The sequence below is a fragment of the Lepeophtheirus salmonis genome, chromosome Z, assembly GCF_016086655.4.
Source record: "Lepeophtheirus salmonis chromosome Z, UVic_Lsal_1.4, whole genome shotgun sequence".
NCBI lineage: Eukaryota > Metazoa > Arthropoda > Copepoda > Siphonostomatoida > Caligidae > Lepeophtheirus > Lepeophtheirus salmonis.
Genome location: NC_092584.1, coordinates 9,707,531 through 9,721,127, shown reverse-complemented (window position 1 = coordinate 9,721,127; position 13,597 = coordinate 9,707,531). Strand labels below are relative to the sequence as shown.

At 31.4% G+C, this 13,597-nt stretch overlaps 1 pseudogene; it reads right to left on the bottom strand.

Moving 5' to 3' along the window:
- Positions 1-9,017: 9,017 nt before the first annotated feature.
- On the bottom strand, positions 9,018-9,512 carry LOC121130130 (protein lethal(2)essential for life-like; annotated as a pseudogene).
- Positions 9,513-13,597: the final 4,085 nt, after the last annotated feature.

Genomic DNA, 13,597 nt, shown 5'->3' with positions numbered 1-13,597 from the left:
GGCTCAAATTTTATATTTGTTTAAAAAAAAAAGAATATTTGTAGACAATACCCCCTACCCCTCGCACATTTCAGTGGAACACCCAAATTTAAGAGCTAGTGGAGTGGAGATGACTCAGTTGCATGACGTAAGATGAAAATTGCCTGTTTGAGTGGCGGAAATAGGGTAGGAGGTCTTTCATAATTAAGACGGTAATTACATACAAAAATAATATAGAAAAAATCCAGGTCGGAAGATTATGTAGACATATGGAAAAAGAACATAAATTGTACTCATTCTATGAATATTCTTAGGTAGTGACAATAACGAGGAAAGAAGTTGGTTCTTCTCACACGTCGTTTGAGGTCAACCCGTCTCTTTTTTATAGTATCTACTTATTCAGTAAAAGTTGAAAAATTTAATTGAGTAGTTTTTATGCAATATAATCACTATATCATGTTTAGTGTCTGAGACATTGAGGCTAGTTGTGAAGGACATATACATACATCTTATTTCAAATTATTGTCCTTCAAAATGCATTGTTTATTAAATTAAAAGTTAGGGTTAAGAAATCCGACGTTTTTGACGTCGCACCCTGTACATAAGTAAATTTAATTAGAAACTGCCCATGATTTTTCTAAGGTATTACAACCCATTTCACAAATTTTCATTGTAATAAATTCTTTGCATCAATAATAACTCATGCATTTGTCAAAAAAGCAAAAAAAAAAAAAAATTGGCAAAACACAATATAAAATGCAGAATAGTTGTTACAATAGGTTCCCACCCTTTAGACATGAAGGGACCCTTTCAGAGCTCAACCCTCTGCCACAACAAGGGGGGAAAATGTAACAAAGGCTTTAATTGTAATACGTAATGACCCCATTGTCCATGGTCCTTGGGTGTGGGCTTAAGGAATTACTTAGATAGATATGGTGATTAGAAGTATTTTGTAAGTCCCCTGATTTTTTTTTTTTGGTCATAGAGGTCAAGTTGTTTCTCGCCATAGGAGCAGCTGAAAGTTGAAGAACAAAGAAAAACTGTTCATTTAATAGAAAATGTAACTCAATTTTCGCTCTATATTTGTCTAATTAGCAGAAAATATTAGTATTAATATTTTTACAAACATTCTTTTGAGTACTGTTTCAAATTTTTTGATCTCCCTGTCTACCACCTTAAATAATATTTGGGCATCTGTGACCCATCTTTCATCAATATAAAAGTATTTAAGTTCAATATTGTGTTGTTTATTATATATCTAAGTTATCAAATACATTTTTTTCCTTTGACTAGTTTGGTTTTACAAATGACAAGGGTATAAATTATTGATGTTCGGTACTTTTACCTTACACTATTTTGCCTAAGTATTTTTTCATCTTACAATCATTTTGCCTCATGGATATTTCACCTTCATATAGGTGTTTTATTGATAAGAATGGGTTTTTCCTCTGATTTTTTTAAAAATAGTTTATTTTTAAATAGGAGCTGTCAAGCTAGAAGCAGAATACCTTCACAGCATAGATGCAGCTTTGAGGTTTTCAGAATCATTGCATGATGATATATTTTGTCATAGTTCTCAAAAATGACTGTATAATCAATAGATAGTTTGAAATAATTGTTTGACCATCATCTGATTTTGTGTCTTCCCCCCACTTTTTTAATCTGAGGTTGCGTGAGATTCAATAAAAGTAAAGATGGGACATAGATCAAATATAAAAGCTCCTAAGAAATCAATTGCCTTATTTTGCCCCCCTTAGTTTTAGGTCTACTTGAAATGATTTTTTTAACAAACATCCGCTTTTGCTCCTATGTACATTCTTTGACCTTTGTTCCACTTTCCCGATTTTTATATTTAAATAATAATAATAATAGTAAATATGTTTTTCACTGTTTGTTTTCCAGGAAAAGATGTCACATGTATTCATGTGCGGGGTGTGTAGTTGAAATATGGACACTTTTAAAAGAGATGAATAAGAATAACGGAAGGATTAATAATTCTACTGTTAAGTCTGACAAGCTGTTTGTATTGAGAGCATTGTATTGTTTGTATTTGGCCCCCAAAAAAAAAAATTAACATAGTCAAATCGAAAAATGGACTTACAAAGCCAGATTGCATCACAACTTTGATGAACACTACCAACAGAGAACCATAAACTTGACCCAGACTATTTCAATGTAAGGAGTATGAAGGATTTGACTACCAAGGACCCAGCTTCAGTAATGAGTATGGGATTTGCTGCATTCAAAAGACTGGCGATGCCACTCATTTGGGTTCATATCAGAGTACATGGCTAATGCTACTGACTACGTCAACATGTTGAGGACTAAGTTGATTCCCTGGATGCGGGACTGGATCCGGACGAGAATGCTGTACTTCAACAAGATGGTGAACCGGCATATACTGCAAAAGTTACTCAATCATTTTTCGAGACCAGCATTTCATTATAGCCTAAAACAAAGAATTTAATATTTAATTTTTTGTTTTGAAATTTTTGTTTATTAATTTTTTTTTTTCAGAACAGCAGGAGATTTATGAAATTAAAAAAAAAAATTAATATTTGAAATTTTTTCTAAATGTTTTTATTTAGTGTAAACGTTTGCCGATTGTCCAAATTTTTTGAGAATGCCACTGGTTTTTGAAATTTTTTCCCAAATTTTTGGTTTTTGTGAAAAGTTGTAGATTTTTTCCAAAAATTTAAATATCAAAATTGTATATTTAATTTTTTTTTTTTAACTTCAACTTTTTGGATTTTTTCCAAAAGAAAATCAACCTCTCCCCCCCCCCCTAAAATATAAGCCTGTGGACGCCTTCATAGCAAAATTGTATTTTTTTAACTATTATTTAAAATATTAAAGAATTGGAATCGGTATTTGAATTTTTACTTGAATTGCATTAGAATCAGCAACGTGATTTACTTTTTGGAAACGTTCCAAAAACTTTTGATCGTACAATACAGTTCAATTTTCAAGTAAATCTCCTCAAAATGTCAAAATTGAATTGAACTTTCATTAGCATCCCTTGTTTACGAAATTCCACAATTTCCGTTAACTCCATATTCAAAATGTTCAGTTTTCAATTACGCACCCGGTATATACTTGTAATAAATAGAAAGATGAATAAGTATGGCTATGACTGAATGACGACGTGTGAGTCTTTCATAGGAAATAGTTATCAAATATTTGAAGCTCATCCAAAAATATATTTCGAGATAAATGAACATTTTTTATCATTACTCTGTTTTTTGTTTTTGTTTTTTGAAACAGACGACGAAGAAACAGAAGTCGTGAGGAGGTGTCGTCCATTGTCACCTTTCACCTTTACCTCTCTCTCTCTCTCTCTTTCACTTGAAAGGTTAGTTCATGTAATAATAAGTAGTGATGGAACCATTAATCGAATTTAATTTAATTTAATTTTTAATCTTTTTTGAAAAAATTTAATTTCCTATGAATAACTATTTTGTATTTTTGAAATTTTTCTTCAAAAATTTATTTTAAAAATTTCATTTTTGAAACTTTTTCCCGGTTTTTTTTTTTTTTTTTTGAAAAATTTAATTTTTTCGAAATTTTTTTTCCAATAAGATTATGTATGTAATAGTATTTTTTAATCATTATTTCAAATATTAAATTATCTTAAACGGCATAGGAAATTTCTTCTAGGATCGCATGGGCATGCGGAATTTTTTTTTTTTTTTTTTTTTAATCCTCTCATCACTAATAATAAGGAAAAAATATCTTAAATCGATGTAAGTTGACTGTCATAACCACAGTTATGTACAAAGTACATACTTTGATCAATAACAATAAAAATAAAAGTGTGAAAGAAATGATTACTTTACACAACTTGACCGCGGAGGTCAATTAAAAAAATATAACCTTATTTTAAAAAAAATCCAGCCTATAAAGCAAGACGATGATTTGAAAAAAATATTTTATTTTTTTATAAAAATAAATGAAGTGTTGGGTGATGTATAACAGCTTGCACATACTTTTCCAAGGTATAAAGATGTCATTCCATTCTCTAAGCACACACACAAAAAAAGATTAAAAATCTGCAAATATGTGAACTGATGAGTGATTTGCAGCCAAATTCATCAATTATATATTTTGTTCAAATTTGCTTCTATTATATTATTAAAAACAACACACATTACACATCAGGGTAGGGCCTAGATATGAGGTACGCAATTTGTATACCCTCATTTTTTAAAAGAAAACATACCCAGCTAAATAAAAAATCTTTATTAAATTTGCTAAACATCAAAAAACATCCCACCTTAAAGACCTATATAATATTCTACACGGATTGGTTTTTGTGACCTCACCTATTTCAAAATCATGGCTATGGCTCTGTTTCAAATAAATATTAGAATAACCTTATACCTAGTATTTCAAAAGTCTGTGAATTTTATTAAAATTAAGTCGTTTTGTAGGCCATTTTTGTAATCAAGACGTTCAAACTTTTCTGCGTAATAGTTTTAAAAGTAAGGTAATCTGTTTAGGACACATTCCATACTATTGTTAAAAAGGGAAGGTAAAATAAAGGCAGTTGCCATTCTAGTCCGCGTATGTCACATCGACGTCATAAAAATGCTCTCAGTTTGCAGTCAAACGCTATCCAGGATTAGGATACTACTTTAAGTGGAAGCTGTCGAGATTATACCTTTCAACTCATCTTCCTAAATAGGCTGGTAGTTAGTTAGTCGGCTGGCAATGAGGGCTTTACAATTAAGAATCGCAAAGTTGAGGGACCTTGAAACGACAGAAGGTCCATTGTTCTTCTTTGAAATTCATCAAATAACAAGATCTTTAACTTATTTTTCTTCCCCATTCGACAACCCTTTTAGGTTTAAAGATACAAAATATTTAAGGATATAAATGGGAGGCAGTTAACAAACGCATTAAGTGAGGTTTTGCAGAGCCTAGCATATTTGAAACAATCTATGGAAATTAGCAACTGCAAGGTAATTTTTTTTTACATAATTTATCCCCCTCTGAGAAGACACTATTCTTCCTTTCCATCTCATGTGAGGCCTAAACGCTTATTTATATTAATTATTTTTTTATATAAATAACAATCCCTTTAAAAAAATTGAAAAATTATTGGATAAACCAAAAGATGAGAAATACTCATGTGTTAAAATACTGAAGTTCGGTTTCTTCAGTGTACGGTCAATTGTTATATTAATCATATTTTTTTTATAAATGTGTAATCTCCTTACCCATAAGTCTGTTGTAAAACAAAGAAACAAGAAAATACAAAGTTATCTACCAGCATTTGGTTTAACGTCAACTTACAAATCCAAAAAATTAACACTTTTTAAAAGGACTAATTTTAGTAGATAACTCTAAACGCTTTAGATAAACAAACTTAGAAGGTATATTTAATAAAATCAGACAAAAAAAAATCTATTATTGTATCATGTAGAACAAAATCCAAAAATTTCGACATTTTGATAAAAATCATCTCTAACGTATAACGTAACGTTAATATCCCAAGATCTTGGGATAAATCCCAAGGAATGATACCTCTGGCCTTATTAAGAATATAAACTACAAATTAAACTGCCAATTTTTAGTAAATTTTTTGTTTGTATGTAAAAAGGCCGGATGAGACCATAATACCGTGAAATAAAGTTTCTTATAATGTAAAAATATAGTCATGCATAATTGAGAGACTAAAAATCCCAAATTCTATTAAGTTTAGTTTTTTTTATAATATAATTTAAGTTTCTACATTTTATAAAAAAAGCTTAGATAAGGAAGGTTATCCTTAATTAAAGATTATATTTAGCTAATCAGCAAGGTAAAATAATATTTATGAAGTGATTATCGAAAGCAATGATTTCTAACTAATGAAAACCCGTGATGTTATTAAAATATATCTTTTCTAAAGAATAGGTCTTCAAATAAATATTTTAAAAATAATAATTGAACCACATATTCTGTCAAAATTTTAATATAATTAATAATTATATTATATTACCTCATAAAAATAACCCTAGGGGCTCGTCAGTTGTGTTGTGTGAGCCCTTATTTATCTTTTCTAGTCCAATATTACGACTGGAACCGGTCTTTTGATCGTTCAGTAATTGAACTTATTGAAAAAAGAAAAAAAAATTGATTGACGTCATCAGGCACTGAACTATTCAAGTTTTAGGACTGAATTGGATCGGAACGAGAGTGAGCTGGACGGCACTGCAGTCTTCAGTTCTAAAAAAGGATTAACACAACAATACTCATCAGTGGTGAAAGGTTGGTAATTCCTTATCCAAAGAATATTAAAGTATTACAATATCTCGGTTTGTTACTCAGAGTCAAAAAAATCCATTAGAAGTATGTAATTATAATCGCAATATATATTTTTAATGTTTTTTTTTCAAATGGTATTACAAAAAAAAAAAAAATTACAAACGGAGAAATATTCACTTTTTGGAGAGCAATGTTCAACTATTTCCTGTTATCTATTAATATTTAATGTAAATGGCGTTGTTGTAGTTTGATTGACCTAATACCTATAATGAATTCTACTTTCATTTGATAGAAAAATGATTGTATAAAATAGACATTGTTACATTATCAATGATGATTTATATAATATGATTTTATAATCGTACAGCTTAGTTGATATTCAATAGACATTTATATAAAGTAAAATTCTTACTCTAAAATATAATTTCTTAATATATACGTTATTGATTTTCGTTTCGTTCATTTCAATTAGCAATAGTAAGTGATAAACCAACTATGATAATTTTCAACTGTAAATTAGAGGGTTCAAATCCACTTAGATTCAAATCTTAAAGGCATACAAACCCTTAAAATGATTATAAATTCTGGATTTTTTCAATAATTACCCTAATACCCAATATATCCATTGAAAGTAGTGGAGTATGTTTAATAATGCCACTCAACGAGAAGAACTTTCAATGCGTCCGCATATTGAGTAACATACCTCTTCATCATCAAGCTACAAAGACAACTTGTACAAAAAACCAACTTGTACACGTGCATTTATTACTTTCTACACATGTCTTGGAATATTTTCCATCTTTAAAAAAAGACAAGTAACAACAGTTTCTTCTTCTTGGTGACTAAGACTGGCGAAGTAAACAAGTACAGTGTGTCTTCCCCTCGCCCAAAACGTTACAAACTCACTCACTCACTCAAAAGGAAAGGAAATAATATGTTATCCAATTTCAACTTCCAGCTCTTGTGTGGTCCGGGATTCAGTTCCGTATAAGTATCGTTTTATGTACATACATTGGAATGTGATGTGGCGGTGGCTCAATGAATCATTGTTCTACACATTTTATTCAGGGGATGAGAAAAGCATCTTTAGCTCTTGTATATGTTGTGTTTGTACAAGTTGCAACAAGTAATAATTAGTATATGCGTCACCTTGTATATTTCGAGTGAGCATTAAAATACTGCGGAAATAAATTATGTTATATCTGTTCGTCTCATTTTATCCTTACAATTGATAAATCATCATACTTTGTTTTGGGTATATTTACGATCCCCCTTGCATCTTCATTATCGTTCAGTCCACTCACAATTTAACCATCAATGAATTTTAGCCTCCTTCTGTTAGTTTCCATAATCCATAAGTAGGAAGGAGGAGTCCTTATATTGTAAGCCCAAGTGGACTATCAAGGACTTGGACACAAATGTGTTCATCAAGTCCCATTCGAGTCCTTGAATATTTGTATCAGGTCCTCAAATGTATTTTGATTCCATTTAAAGTTTATAATTATTATAATAAAAAGGCTATATACCTAAAGGTGTGAATTGCCTCACTAGACTTTTCAGTAGGGGGATCTTGAAGAATAATGTGCCCTGCACCTCTCATCCAAATTTGGATTCACTACGAACTGCCATATTGATAGCGTGGTACACCATGGACACTGGCTTCGTCGTAAAGTGCTGCCTAACTGTTCGCCGTTTGATCTAAATAGCATTTAGCATATTAATTTTTGAATTGTCTTATAGAGAAGATCGACATTTAGTCAGGGTATTGCAAGTTTTGGAGTCCACTCTATCATCTTTGACTCGTTTATTGCACATTCTTAATTGAAAAGTGGTAGTATGTGGCACGTTATGAAGTGCAAATGCCCACAGATATATCACTTCTAAACACTTAATAAATACTTAGTTTTAATAGTTTAATTTAATAGTATCAATCAGTAATTAAAATGAAGGATTATAACTTGTCAAAAAAACAACTTAATGAGACGTCGAAATTATAACTTATACAAGTTGGAGCTTGTAACCTTTCTCTTCGCCTCCCTTCATAGACATTGGCTATAAAACAAAAAATAATTTCCTTCTAAAAATATATATAAAAAAGGACATTGTGCTTGAGACTTGAGGCGAGTTTATAATCATTTTCTTTTTCCCTACCACATTTTACACTTTTAAAATATGAGATTATAATTTCTTTCTTCTGTGTCTAATAATGACCTTTTAAAAAATACTTTTTTTTTTTTAATAACAGGGCGGAAAAAGTGGATTCAAAGTGTTTTTATTTTTTTCTCTTTAACCAATGTCAAATTAGTTGAAAATGAATGGCAATCTGCCTTAAGAAATAAGAGAGAGAGAGAGAGATTCATTCCTCTACTCAACCGTTTTTCTATTACTTGCTTGCTGTGTAATAAACATTCAAATGAAAGGGTTTTTTTAATAGCTACGTATTTTCCAATATAAAAATCACCTTTTTTCTTCCCCACGAATTGATTAGTTAACTCCTTATGGCCCCATACTTTCACTGGTTTGCCCCTCACACACCTGATGGATGGCAATACATTCTTGAGTTAATTCCTTTTAAAATGAATATGGTTATGGTTGTAAATTGTAAGCATTTTTGGCAAGAAAAAAAGCCCTGAAAATTAATTTGATCACTCTCCCAATTTACAAAATTAGCTGTTATCACGTGTCATTAGATTATCTGCAAGAAGCTGTCATAAAAAGGAAATAAAGTACATCCTACAGGATTGTAAAAATAAAAGAAATCCTAAAAGAGCTTAAAACAGTGTGTGATACTATTTTTTCTCCATGCCCTGATGCTTTTTGGAAGCTCTGATTCTGAAGATACCTTCAGAATAGAGATTCGAACCTACTTCATCAACAAACAATTCCTCAGATGAGGTATACTTTCTCGAAAACTGAGAAGAGATGAATCTTTCTTCCCTTCCTTGTGCAGGAACTTATTCTCATCCAAATGGACCTTAAGCTCCTCAGGACAATAGAGATGAGTATCCAGGGAGAGTTCAAACGTCTTATCATCATAAAGAACGTGAAGAGTTTATTCATCCCAGGGAGAAGTTGCAGATTTCCTGAAATACCTTCTCCAGGGATTCTGGAGAATTCCATTCCTCCTTGAATTATGAGAGATCCTCCAGTTCCGTTTATGAGGAATCGCTAGATAGCTGCTCATTTCGGACACTTCTTGTCTTGTCAAAGTTGGAGTATATAGATTCAAAGAAGGGGTTTTGCCAATAAAAGACATCCCTTAAGGTCATAGGAACTCGAAACATGACGTAGGAATAAGGCTCTTCAAATACTTTGCACTAATGAGAACTGTATGACGCTTTATTTATGCTGTAGAACTCACATCTAGAAAGTTAGAGGAAGGACTTACTTTTTACACTCTTAAACATACCATTTGAAAGTGTCTTAGTAGAAATTCCCACTTCTCTCCAGAAGATGCCAATTTTAAGGTTGGACGATCTTTTTCGGTACGGGAAGATTCTTTTAGTTCTGATGATACATACAAAATTTCCTATACAACATAAACATACAAACACTGTTCGGTGAGATTAAAGACTTATCTACGGAGTACACAAGCTATCTATGTCACCATTTTGGTGCACGCTTTTCGAAAAATGTAGGGAATTAGGCACTTAATTTTTTTACATAGCTTATTTAAACCTGCACCAGTTGGGAAAAAATGATATTAATCGACGAATTCCTTGTGACAAATATTTGGAAAATGCACGGATCCCTCCTTGGAATCCGTGCCACAAGATAACCAATGTTCAAACTCGGGGACTCAGTGTAGTTCGGAAGATATTTAAGGCCTCGAAAGGGGATTTTGAGTCAACAGCCTTGGCACACCTCCAAAACAACAATAGTATCAAATGGCTCGAAGAAAATTTTGACGAATTCATCTTGCTGTACTTTTGCCTTGAAAAATCGTCGGATTTGAATTTGATGGACTTTTTGGTTAGGGGTGCGGTCGAAAGACAAAGCAACCGAACCATCTGAAACACCAAAGATGAACTTATCAGTCGGTTTAAGAAGGAATTTCAGAATTTAGCAAGACATCAAGTGGCGAAGCCCTGCTTTCGCTCTCAGCCTCGTATAGAGACTTTAAATGAGGCTGGTGGTAATTTATTTTATTGGAATCCATCAAGCATTCAGAATCTATTTTTTATTTTATTTTTAATCTAATAACTGGTGGGAAAGAAAATTGCGTTCGTAAAAAAAGTAAAAAGAATCATTTTCAGGGCAATGATAGCCCTTGCGTGCCCTCTATTAGAAGAATGATTAAAAATGTTTAAAAGAGGAGGTACATTAGATCAACTGAAGGACAACCACTTAACGAGAAGCGATGCAATTGAGTTCCAAACCAATTTCGAACTAACACTATTAAGAACACTAAGGGCAAAGCAAAATTGCCTCACCATTTCAAACTCTTAATATGTCGGCAACTGATGCAAATGATTTCGGAGTTTATTATAAAATAAAATTAATTTTTCTTTATTAGATATTAAAATGAAATTGTTTCCTTGGCACATATTATAATTAATTAATATCTCAATATCTAAGATTAATACGATTCTGAATGTGCATGAATAGGTACACATCTACTTAATCCAGAAAATATGTGTATATTTTGAATTAATTAACATAATCATTTACAGTCAGCAAAAAAAGAGAAAAAAATCAACTCACCCCAAGAGTAATTTAACCCTCCAAAATATGACGTTGTAATTTTTTCTACTATAAAATATTCGTGTGTGTGTTCTTTTTGATGTGTTTCATTAGAAAGAGAGAGAGATGCAACTCTGTGCCTATTCCTTTATTATAGTGAGTAATTAATAAAATACAGTAGACTCTCGACTAAAGAACGCTTCTATATTCCGGACTTGTTTTTTCTCATGTGTAAGATATATAATCAGTAGTGTCCGTTTAAACGATACCATACTAAACGTATTTTGAAACCGATACTTACCCCTTAAATATGTCATAAAAATGTTTTGTCTCCTGACGTTATTATTGTGGAAGTCGGCCATCTTGTTAGAGGGATAAAAAAACAAATTACAGACGAATAAAACCCCTGTTTCTTTTGATTGAGTAACACAAATCAAAAGAAACGGACTCAACATGGAATAAAACAGGGGTACTAACGCATTTGAAACAGTACTATAATACTAAACTGATATTAGAGCCAGTAATTCAGCTTAACTAATTGATAAAAAATTGGTCAACTGATGGCATAAATACTCAAACTCCTTACAGTCCCTACCTCGATCCCAAACAAAATTGTCATTTAAAAAAAAAGTCATCAAATTTCTGATATATGCAGCTTCAATACGTCACAAAGAAAATTATTCACCAGATAAGGGATCCTTCAATATTTATAAGGTAGACAATTGTATTTTTACAGGTCATCATTTTTCTGAGATGGTCCTCCTTCACAAACAAAAATCACTGAGACGCCCCAGTCAGTTTACTGTAAATAAAGATCATGTACCATTCAAGAGTTGATGTAGTACTTATTTTGGGTGCATATCCCAAACGCCATATCCATATTTGAGCAGTTAAAATGACCTCTCTATAAATACCTATGTAGTCTTTATATGCCATAGGCGGTGGCCTAAACGTTCTTATCTGCTTCTCATTATATTTTATAAGTAATATATATATAACGAGCAAAAATATATATATATTGAAATCAATAGACACTAAATTCCTATCCATTCATTCACTATTAGCGAGGAATGTACGTTAAAAATACTATTTATGAATCACTTAAGAAATATAAATGTACTACAAAATTAAAGCGTGTGACGTTTAAATTAAATATTAAAAGTTTTGAAAAATTAAACTCTAATTAAAGGTACAAAAATAAAATACCTAATGACTAGGTAAATAGCACAAAAAAATAATTGAGAGGAACATTTTTTTTTCTATTATAACAGGACACCCTCATTTTTACAAAATACCTTGTATAACATTACATGCAACATGACTTTATGTTTGTTGAGAATCTCTAATAGTGTAGGATTGCAATTTGGAAAAATTAGAACGGTCTGGGACCTTTATAAACTTTGTTGGAGGGAGCTCATTGGGTGTTCAAAGAAGTTCAAAGAGGACTGGTTGAATAGAAATATTCGGTCAAGATTGATCTCAAAAAATAAAATCTGCCTTGATCCGTCTCATTTGAATTTGGTCTGGACGGATTTTATAGATTAATTTTTGTTTTTTAAATGTAAGTTGACTTTATGTTTTAATTACAAATTAATAGCGAAATGTTTACTATGATAGAAACACTTAAGTCCTCTACAGTTGTACAATGATTGAAATTATGACAATCTGCAATATGTACATGACCGTTTGAACATTCCGTCAATCTCAAAAGGCCCTGTACATAAGGCTTTAGATTAGATGTGTTGTTTTCCATTCAGCCAGCTACTCAGACGCTGGTGAATAGAAGAATTATGGATTGTTGACGTAATGTGTATTTACAAATTGCAAACATCAATAGACTGAAGTCATCTGAAGTGCTATGTGTTTCATACTTATATGTGTACCTTGTTCAAATTGTATAACTGTGTATGGGAGAAAATCAGTTCACAATTTTTTATATCTATTAAATTTCCATTCATTATCTGAATCCATCGGTCATAATATATCTAGAAAAAATCCCTTGCGACCGAACAGAGTAAAAAAATCATTCTCAAATAAAGTATCAACCTAATTTGCCAAAGCCTCAACTTCTGTATCAGGGATACTTTATATTAAGGAAGGATCTTTTTATATCCTACTAACATAATATACATGTTTTTGAGAAACTATTTCTTGGAAAAACTTACTAATTTATTGGAGAACTGTTCTCTTTTCTTCTTCGCCTGGATCACTTAAAGTATATAAACATTCTTTTAGTTAATCTCAAAAAAAATTTATAAAGATTTTTTTTAGAAGCACATTTAGCACTATCGTGCTTCCAAAAGCAATCATTTATCGATGAAAATTATTTATTGAAGAGAAGCATCTCTATCTCACGAACGAACTTAAATACACCTATAATATACACAAGTGTACACGTCATTTATTGAAGATCTGTTATCGTTTAATTATTTATAATTTAGATAGTGCTAATACTTCATTTATTTGATAAAGGTACTTCATCATATCACCTAATAACCTTGAATATAATTGCAACAAATATACCTAATATTCGTTCAAGGAAAAAGTGTATTGAAAAAATTGCCATTGAGGATAATTGCCAATGGGAAAATTTCCCTGTCATTTTCTAAACTAATCCAAATACCTCCACCTAAAACTTGTATTGTGCTATGGCAGAGCCATCAAGAAGATTAAAAACCACTGCAGG